At 42.2% G+C, this 11,003-nt stretch overlaps 1 pseudogene; it reads left to right on the plus strand.

Annotated features, from left to right (window-relative positions):
- The first annotated feature begins 1,410 nt into the window (after window positions 1–1,410).
- Window positions 1,411–1,536, plus strand: LOC121395820 (annotated as a pseudogene).
- The last annotated feature ends 9,467 nt before the right edge of the window (window positions 1,537–11,003 follow it).

Genomic DNA, 11,003 nt, shown 5'->3' on the forward strand with positions numbered 1-11,003 from the left:
GCATGTGTTTTTTTCCAATGACAGTATCCCTTTAAGCACATTCCTTCTGTTAAAGGAGTATATTGCACTGGCAGATTCTTGTTTTTAAACAATATATCTCATTTAAGCTGCTTGGGACTGTTGACTAAGTCTGTACAAGTGGAGGCTGTGTACACTGGTGTGCAGGTTTATTGTGCAGATATCAGGTATTATGATACACACAGTTTCAGTGTTTCAGCTAGACTCCTTCAGCGGGTCGGGTACCCACGGGTACCTGTGGTACCCTGTGAGTTGCAGGTAGAAGTTCCTGGTGTGGGTATAGAAGTGGGTCGCGGTTCTGCGGGTTTGCGGGTCGGCCATGGGTCTTCTCAATAGCATTTTTGACTCCTTTTTTCTGATCATGTCTACTTCCGATGATGTCACCCCCGGTTTACAATGACAGCACTTCCTGTTTTACTCCTCTTTTTTCTGACCACACCTACTTCCGATGATGTCACTTCCGATTTACAATAACAGCACTTCCTGATTCTTGATGGTCAGCGGGTCGCGGGTCCGGGTTGCGGATAAGGTGTGTGTCGGGTTGGGTAGCGGGTCCAATCGGGTAAGAATGCGGGTTGCGGGTCCGGGTTGCAGGTTACGGGTATGGGTCAGGTACGGGTTCCAAAAAATGGACCCACATAGGACTCTAGTTTCAACTTAATGGAGACTAATTATAAAAAAAATGGTGTCATTCTGCTCAATATGTGATTTGGGCATGTGCATAAAAACATTTGTCCACTTATGTTTTGGTAGGTTGTTCCAATTGTATGCACAACACCCAGCAGGCACAGACAGGCCCGGATTTGTGGAAAGGCCACCTAGGCCGGCAAGATTTTAGGGGGGCGGCATGCTGTCCAACCACACCCACATTGGTTCAAAAACACTGGGGATGCACAGGTAACGGCAGTGGGCCTAGGGGCGACCACTATGTAAATCCAGCCCTGGGCACAGAAACGATACACTCAGTTACAAATGGGAGCTAACCACATAAGTGATGTAATACTGTTGCTCTCAAGTGGGTTAATTGCTAATACTGTACGTATCCTACAGCTGCTTGTATTCATATACTCACCTCACTGCGTTCTGCACAATAAACACTTGTGTGTACTTGCCCTAATAAAAGGAATCTGTCCCATTCCCCAGGGTGGGGTGGGTATTTTCTTTTGTCAGGAACCGCACTTTCTGTCCTTTGAAGCTGAGTGAGGGAAGGAGCGCTGCACGAGGGGTTCTGTTGCATTCTATTATTAGAGGGTGTAAGGTCCAGTAGACATTATTTCCTAGGATGCACCCTAAGCTTTCTCAGAATTAAATTCTTACCCCCTTATGTAACAAAAGTTTGACCAAGGGCAGTAACCCATAGCAACCAATGCTTTTAAACGCGTGATCAGTAAAATCGCTTCTCGGCCTTTTGGCTAAGATCAAGTGTAGTACCTTTTGGAACCACTTGGTCTTCTGGCTGGCAAGACCAAAGAGGAGTATCTGTTCTAATGATCCTATCTGAAGAACAGAGAAACCATTGGTCCTCTGGACTAGGCTGACAAGCGAAAGCTTGATGAAAGCTGGGTCCCTGTGCTCCCATGAGGGTGGCCCCTGCGTTTTGAGTCAGGGGAGATGCACATGCACCCATGCTTAATCAAGCTTCACTTCCTTTGCTCTTACCATTAGGTGGGCGGGAAGTCTTTTCTTTTTCTGGCTACCAACCAGAGGCTTGCAAAAGGCAACCAATGGCCTTGCACCGCCCACTCCAGCACCTTTTTTGTGTCTGGTTTGAGCACCCTGGATGGGGTCACGGTCTTTTGGCTGGACTCGCAGGCCATGACACGCCCTGGGGGAAGCTTGGGCAACGGAGCCCATGCCTTCGGGTAGGACTCGGAAGGATGATTCAATATCATCAGTAAATTCTACCTGCTGATTACTATGGTTACTATGGGTTACTGCTCCTGGGCAAACTTAGTGCCTTTTATTATATAACCCCCCCCCATAGCATACCTCCCAACATTTTGGAAATAAAAAGAGGGACAAAAAAGTTGCAGCACATTTTTATGGCCACACCCCCTAATTACCATGTTCATTTTATAAAATTTGGCAGGTTATGAAAGTTTGAACATATTTCTGTGGTTCTTTTCAGTTATTACAGTTTTGTTAATGAAGGTGAATTAGTCTGGCCACACGGGCAGATTTAGGGAGATTAGTCGCCAGGCGACAAATCTTCTCTTCTTTGCGGAGACTAATTTCCCCGATCTGCCTTCCCCTGCCTTCCGCCGAGTAAAATGTAAATCACCTGGGGGGCAGGCACACGGATCGATTTATTTTCCAAAGTCGTCCGAAGTTTCCTCGTGAGGCAATTACGGTCGAAAACGAAGGACTCCGTGTGCCTGCTCCCCAGGCGATTTTAATTTTAGCCGGTGGAAGGTAGGGGAAGGCGACTAATCTCCTTGAATCTGCCAGTGTGGCCAGACCCTTAAGGTGTGAGCCTAACTTCTCCCAAGGGGCCTGTTATCTTATATTGTTACAATTACTTTTTTGCTTATCTCGAAATTGTTACAAAAGTATCTTTTCTGCTGCTCTGGCTGTTCTGTGTCCTAATAACTAATAACCGCTGACCCTAAAGCAATCCCTAATTGGTCTGGTGGATGTCATTGTCTTGTTTATAGGCCAGTTGATGTGGAAGGCATCTCCACCACCTGAAAACTCATCCTGTATATACTGAGGTGCTTAGACATTAGATTTTTGGAAGCTTTAAAAGCTGAGCTGCCCAGGGCCAAACCTTTACATAATGCTCAGTATGGGGGCTGGCTCTGTACCTTACACATAATAGAGCAGTATGCTTTAGGGCAGGGGTCCCCAACCTTTTTAAACCGTCAGCCACATTTAAATGTAAAAAGAGTTGGGGAGCAACACAAGCATGAAAAGTCCCTTGCGGTGCAAAATAAGGGCTGTGATTGGCTATTTGGTAGCCCCTATGTGGACTGGCAGCCTACAAGAGGCTCTGCTTTAGGGTTTGTGCCTTTATTGCAAGCCTTTTTTGAAGGCTCGGTATGATACCATGTAGCCTTAAAGGAGACATATAGGATAAATAAAAAATCCTAATTGTGTAGGCAATTATGAGTAATATGGTGTTGCTTTTACATGTTGCTTAAAATTAATATTATCTTTAAAAACAGCCCCTTTATTAGAGCTCCCTATAAATGTTCACTGGTCTCTGTTTCAAATGAGGGATGGATGTGTCTTAATGGTCCCTCTCCCTGCCAATAGGAGGGGGACAGCCAATCACAGCCCTGCAGTCACACAAGCAAAGACAGGCTTCAGTTCGCTATCAGGACCTGCTAGCAGCTGATTGGTTCCTGTCCTACAGCGCAGTGAGCTGAGTGCCGCCGGCAGGAAGTGGAAGAGAAAGGAGGGATTATTGGGATTTTTGCATAAACATTCAATAAATTTATTAAAGCATTCATAGCTGTTGTAAGCTCATTTAAACATCTCAGCTGTCAATCAAATATTGCCTGCCCCTCCTCTATGCCTTAGGTAGACAATTACTTTCACTTTCCATTCAGCACTTCCTAGATGTCACTGCTCTCCCCACATTCCCCCAGTTCTCTTTACCATTTAAATGTGTAACCAGGGCATGGGGATGGACATCAGGTCCCCCATTCTGGTGCACAAACAAGATTCTGAGATGACACAAGACTTGTCTTAATAACAGTGTCCACAAAATGGCTCCTGCCTGCTTGTTATAATTATGACTTCCCAGACTGAAGGAAACAAGATACAAATAATTTATATTGTGTAATTAAAGTTCATTTTGCTTGACTAATGTGATAAACTAGGATGTTGAATAATTTTTTTGGGTGACGGGTCCCCTTTAAAGTGGCCATACATGGGCAGATTAAAGTTGCCGATATTGATCCTTTAGACCATTTTATCTGCCCGTGTGTGGGGGCTTCTGACAGGTGTTCCTGATTGATATCAGGCCAAATAACGGCATGATATCGATCGGGCAGGTTTGATTTTTCCTGCAATCAAGGACGCACTGCCTAGTTGATGTCCTATGACCCATCAGCGTCCATTTCTTTTTTTATAATCCTAGGGCCGAATGATCGGATTAACCCGATTTGATCAGTCCTGCAAGTTATAGTTCCTCTAATAAAAGCTACTCAAGGGCCCAGGCTCTGTATCCAAGTTCCTCACTGGTATCAAATTTGTATTTCTGGTTCTCACATGTACATCTGCTTTGCTGTAAACATTGCCAAGTGTATGTTCTACAGAGTAGGAGCTGTATGTTTCTATAACACTCTTGTTCGGTTACGTAGACTATTCCTGAACTGCTGACTCACAGCTTTCCATCTGTCCTACATGTGTTCTGTAGGATGAGACTTACCATGAAACAAAATTCTGGAACCTGACAAGGGCGGTAGCTTGTTTGAGCTTGGACTCAAGTCCTCATGAAAGTATGGTGCAGGTATGGGATCCATTAGACTTCATTTTTTCTAAATAAAATTATTTCCCTTTCCTCTGTAATAATAAAACAGTAGCTTTTACTTGATCCCAACTAAGATATAATTAATCCTTATTGGAAGCAAAACCAGCCTTTTGGGTTTATTTAATGTTTACATTATTTTCTAGTAGACAAAGAAGAAGATCCAAATTATGGAGAATACCCCAGGTCCCGAACATTCTGGATAACAGGTCCAATACCTGTATTAGTGAGTTCAGTTTTTATATTTTTAACCAATTGTCAGCTTCCTTACAAGCACCAACTGCCATCTTTCACCCGTTATTTGTCCCTAAACAGCCTAGTCAGTTATCTGCCATGTGAAAATCCCTTTGCTGGACATTGTAGCCCTTGTAACGTTTCATCTGCCCCATGACCTTTTAATCTGCCATCAAGTTATTGTTCTCAAACGTAAATCTGTTTCATAATCAGAGCACCAGATCCTGCAACCTGTCAGCTGTAGTATCATTGTCCTATTGTTAGTAAAGCTAATCCTGCTCAAATGTCAAAAGCAAACAGGCCCCAGTGTTTTACCCTCCATCTTTCCTCGGATAAATCCAGTCCTGGCAATTATAGTCTGTACCTCTGTCTGTATAAAGCAAGTTAGTTCTAGAGTTACAAAGATTGGACCTGTCATATGCATTCAATTCTCTTGGGTCTGTTCCCCAATTGCTTCAATTGTCTCTGTATATACACAGTATATATATATATATATATATATATATATATATATATATATATATATATATATATATATATATATATATATATATATATATATATATATATAATATAATATTACTTATTTATATATATAATATATATATATATATATATATATATATATATATATATCTATTTCATATAAATAGACAAGATTTTATTGAAGCGCTTCTTAAAGGGGTGATTCACCTTTACGTTAACTGTTAGAACGGGTAATTCTCAGCAATTTTTCAATTGGCCTTCATTTTCTTTATTGTTTTAGACTTATTTGCCCTTTTCTTTTGACTCTTTTCAGCTTTCAAATGGGGGTCACTGACTCATCTAAAAAATAAATGCTCCATAAGGTTACAAATGTATTGTCATCGCTACTTTTTATTACTCGTCTTTCTATTCAGGGCCTCTCCTATTCATATTCCAGTCTCTTATTCAAATCAGTGCATGGTTGCTAGGGTCTTGGGCCCTAGCAACCAGGCTACAGACATTGCAAACTTGAGAGCTGCTGAATAAAAAGCTAAATAACTAATACAATTACAAATAATAAAACAGGAAAACCCATTGCACACTGTCTCAGAATATCACTCTCTACTAAAAGTTAATTTAAAGGTGAACAACCCATTAAAAGAAGTTGCTTAATTTGGAGACCAATGGCATAGTGGACCGAGGGAAATCCGTTTTTTTCCCCAGGAACGTCCATATGAACAATTAAAATGAATGCAATGTGTGCTTGTGGCATTATCTAGGATAAAATTATTTTAATGGAATAAAATTATAGTGTTATTTGAAAAAAGAATTCAGATACCTATAGGATGGTGCTTGTCCTACTGCAGGTAGTCAGTACAAAGTCTGTGTCTGTATAGATGGGTTAATAATAATGTGATAATATGTTACAGCCATTGGGACTGCTGCTGTAAGACCAGCTCAAGAAGACACCGGTGAAGGGTTAATAAAGGCGTAAACTGTAAGAATTTGTTTGTAAAAAGCAGTTAGCAACTATTCATTAAGCTCAGCTAATTATGTCTGACACGTGTATATAAGCATTTATTGACCCCGTGACTAGAGATGGGCGGATGTATTCACCAGGCCAATTTCTGGATTCCGCAGACAGCGAATGTTTTTGCGAAAATTCACGGTGGTCAAATTTGCTGCGACAAAGAAATTGTCACTCGTTAAAATTGTTGTGCGTCAAAATTATTAGGGCACCCGTTGACTTCAATGTGTTAAGCAAATTTTCACACCGTTTCATGAATTTCTCTGCGAAATGGCACAGAATCGCCCATCACTACCCATGACCAACCCAGTCCTTGGCTAATATGTTCACTTGTTTTTTAGTCTTTTAAATGAGCACATGGGGATGCTTACACCTGTAAAACTATATTTACTGTTTATTTTATTTATATAATGTTCTTCTTCTGGACCCTTTTACCATTTGCATGAAATCAAAGTTACAGGTTATAGGGGTAATTATGAGTTTACCCCCAGAACCAGTAAGTGCTGAAGGTATTAGCAATTGCTGTACTGACTTATGGTACACACTTGCCTTAAAGGAGAACAAAACCCTAGAAATGAATATAGCTAAAAATGTCATATATACTGAACTTATTGCACCAGATTAAAGATTCAATTAAAGATTCTCAATAGCAGCAATGATCCAGGACTTCAAACTTGTCACAGGGGGTCACCATCTTGGAAAGTGTCTGTGACACTCACATGCTCAGTGGGCTCTGAGCAGCTGTTGAGAAGCTAAGCTTTGGGCTCGTCACTAATTATCCAGCAGAAAATGAGCTTCCCCTGTAATATAAGCTGATGCTACAGGGCTGATTATTAAATTCTGATGCTAATTGCACTGGTTTATGTGCTGCAATGTAGTAATTATCTGTATTAATTACTAATCAGCCTTATATTGTGACATTTCTATTCTATGTGTACTGTATATTGTGAGTGGGTCCCTAAGCTCAGTAAGTGACAGCAGCACAGAGCATGTGCAGTGAATCAGCAGAAAAGGAGATGGGGAGCTACTGGGGCATCTTTGGAGACACAGATCTTTACTGCTAAAGGGCTGTGGTTGCCTTGGGCTGGTACAGAAGCAGAAAACATATTGTACAGCATTTCTAGCTACTTCTGCTTTGAAGCACCCTAGCTCCATATCAGATAGCTGGCTTCCGAATCTAGAACCATTAAATGGTAATCCTTCCAGGTGCCTCTATTGCTCTCATTCTTGTAAGATCTAAGTGTGAGTGTTTGAAGCAGGGAGGTGCCCCTGGCTACATGGAATGAGAGGCATCTGGAGCACCTGATTCCTGGATGTTGTCAGCAGGGGGTTGGGAAGAGTATTGGGGCCCGTAAGGGAATATCAGAGAGGGAGGAGTTTTGGGGGCCTACGAGGGTAGCGAGAGGAGGAGTGTTTTGGGGAATAAGTGATTTTTGGCCTCCTACATAGAGTGGGATGTTGAGCTTTAGATGACTGAAAAGTAGGAGGAGATGGAGAAAGATGTGGAGGCATTGGATAAACAGAGCTTGAAAGAAAATGAACGCATGAGCATTGGAAGAACAATTTCAAGGGGTGTAATTTAATGAATTGGCAGATGGGAGATTGGGGAGGGGATTGAGTTTGAGCAGGGGTTGGGGTCACAGCATGTGGAAGCCATTGTTGAAAGTGTGGTGGCTTGCAAAGTAGCACATAGGAGGCGAGTTGCATTATGTAGGTAGAGCTATATAGGTGATATAGCATCTGCTTAAGAAAACTGGCAGTTGGTGGGTCTCACTAGGAATGAACCTACAGCCTGACAATTAGAAAACTGTATGCGAGCGGCACTTGGCAAACTGTGTCCTTAGGCTGAGTGGTTACACGGACAATGTGGTGCCATGTTGTTTGAGGAATTCCCAACAGGATATGAGTTAAATTCATGCAGTGAAAAATAATTCATCAACTCTAACAATGAAGGTGTTAGTGAAACAAGCAAGTGGCGCTTCACTAAGGTACCTCTGGCTGTGAAAAGGTTAATGCCGCAGTATCGGGTAATGTCCTGCAGCAAACAAGGGACTATATCTGCAGCAAAGCTCTGCTATTTCAGCACATAGCACTGTGTCTTTCGATTGCAAGCCTTTGTGGGCAAGGCCCTCATCACACCTACTGTATCAGTATTTATGTCAGCTATGTACAGTGCAGTGAAATATGTCGGCACTAGGCCAACTGTTATAATAGTCAAATGATTGAAACACTACTGATGTATGTGATGCTGAAAGACCTGTCAAGCAATGGGTTAAATATACACACCTCCTTATACTGTATACTGTATCTCCAGAGATGTTTAATATGCAGCTGTGTGCACCTATCTGCGGCAAGAATGGGGTTAAACCTGCACGGCTACATGATCTTTTGCAGGGAAGTTTGTTGCAGACCAAGGATCAAATCTGCAATCTCATAGTGTGTGTGGCATGGCCTGTCTGCCAGGTAATGAGTTAAAATCAGCTTGGACTGGGTTAAAGGCTGGTGCTGTGAGTCCCTCTGTAGCACAGGGAGGTGTTAAAGCTGCTATGTGTAGTTGTGTAGTTAAAGGGTTACCTGAGTGCAGCAAACTCCCCTCTCCAGGCCTCTCCTGTATGAAATAAAGAAGGAATGTAACTTACCTCCCAGGCTGGGATTCAGCTCTTGGAAATGAGATGCTTCTGCCTAACTCTTCCTCAGGAGACGTTTTCTTGCTGCAACTACTGTGTCTCTTCCGTCTGTCATTCCTCTAATGTCTCTTTTCCTTTCCCGCTCTCTCTCCTTCTTTCTTCCTCTACATCTTTCAGTCTCTTCTGTTCACTTGCACTGTTCTTTCCTTCCTTTTTCTTACTTAATTAGCCTCAAACCCTGCACACTCTCGCACTCTTTTTTCCCCTTTACCCAGCCTCCCTCCACCCTTTCTGTCCTCTCTATTTCTTCTCCCTCCTTCTCCATCTCTTTCTCTCTCTCTTTCCTCCCTCCCTCTGACTTCTCTCTCTCCTCTCCTCCCACTTGCCTCCTCCTGGTATTCCCCTCCCTTTTCCTCCCTCTCTCGCTCTTTTCTTTTTTTCTTCCTTCCTCTGTACCTCCCCTTTGCACTTCAAATTTCTCTCACACGTTCCCTCTTCCACATTCTGTCAGTCACCCCCTCACCCCTCCTCTTGCCTTTTCTCTCTTTTATTAATACCCCTCATTGTTCTACCCTTCCTTCTGACCACTCTTCTATTCTTTTGCTTTTTCATGTTCTTTTCACTATTTGCTTTCTATAGGATACGTATTATTGCTTTTAATCATATCCCCTATTAATGTGCTGTTCTTATTATTTCATTTGCCGCCATTTTGGGTTAAACCATTTCTCTCCAGGAGTAAATGAGACTAAGGTGCACTGTTTGCTACAGAATGCATTGCTATGTGGGGAAGAAACATTCTCCTATACTGGAATTTGTATGGATTTCTCTGGAGTTTATATATATATACTGTATATATAGAGAGAGATAAATACACATAGAAGGGTGGCAGCACTGAACAAGTAATATTCCCTCCAAACCTCCAAAATCAGGTCTGACTGAGCTTTGTGCTGATAACCTGCAAACAGGCGGCGCCTCACAGTTTTCTGGGGGATCCTCCTCTCACATTGGGTTTCAGAGCTTAATCTGCAGTCTGGTGAAAGCAACACAAGCCCATTCTCTATAAAGCCAACAGTTTAAATGGGACGATGTTATTTGCCTTCTATAGATTCACTGCTGTTTTTCACATCCGCTTGTTCGTGTCGAATCTGTGTTGTAAAGCCTTTCGTATCTTGTCGGCGCTATATAAATAAATGATGATGATGAAAATAAATATAATAATATATATACATATATATACACTGAGAATGGATGGTCGCATTCTCTCCCCTTCCCGCTGCTAAATCAGGCCGGGAAAAGTCCGCAGAAGGGGGATTTGGCAATATAAAGGTTAAAATCCTGTCTCACGGGAGGTCACTTTGGGACGCTGTATATCTGTTTCATGTCCCCGCCCTGATGCAAAATCTCCTCTCTGCCAGGCAGATTAACTCAGACAGTTAACCTTGTCAGTACTGAGGCAATCTCCCAGTGGGCTTTAACTGGCTTTGAGGTGGCCACCTGACTTTACATTTGGACCGCAGATAGGTTTGCTTAAATATATATTTATCTGAAAATAGGAAAAGGGAAAGCAAACTGGATGCTGCACATTTACAAGCCGGACTGGCTCCTCCGATGTAATGGCTTAGAGCCAAATAGCAACTGTCCGCATGATAGCGCAGGGATGCAGTCCCCCCTCTTATCGCTTTATCTCTTTGTGTCTCAGGGACATGTGGTTTTCTGTCTAGTACAGCCCATTATACAGCAGCCCCCCGATTTACTGTGTCCGGTTCCCTTATGTATTTAACTTCCCCTTTATTAACCACTCATTTATTTGCTATGTAATTAACACCGATGTGATAGAAGCATAAACCTTTAACTGAAACATAATGTAATTGTCTTTTAGCATCATCATGTTGTGCTGTGCTTTATAGAGGTTGTTCATCATTCTCATCATCAGTACCTGCCCCTGTGGAGCTTACAATCTAAAATCCCTATAACATTCACAAAAACATACATACTAGTACTCACACAAGCACGAGGAAAGTATACAAGTAATATGTGATATTCTGATGCACATCTATTCCATTTCTTTTAGAGGTATGGGACCTATTATCCAGAATGCTCGGGACCTGGGGTTTTCCGGATAATGGATCTTTCTGTAATATGGATCTTTATACCTTAA

The sequence above is a fragment of the Xenopus laevis genome, chromosome 7L (genome assembly GCF_017654675.1).
Source record: "Xenopus laevis strain J_2021 chromosome 7L, Xenopus_laevis_v10.1, whole genome shotgun sequence".
Classification (NCBI taxonomy): Eukaryota; Metazoa; Chordata; class Amphibia; order Anura; family Pipidae; genus Xenopus; species Xenopus laevis.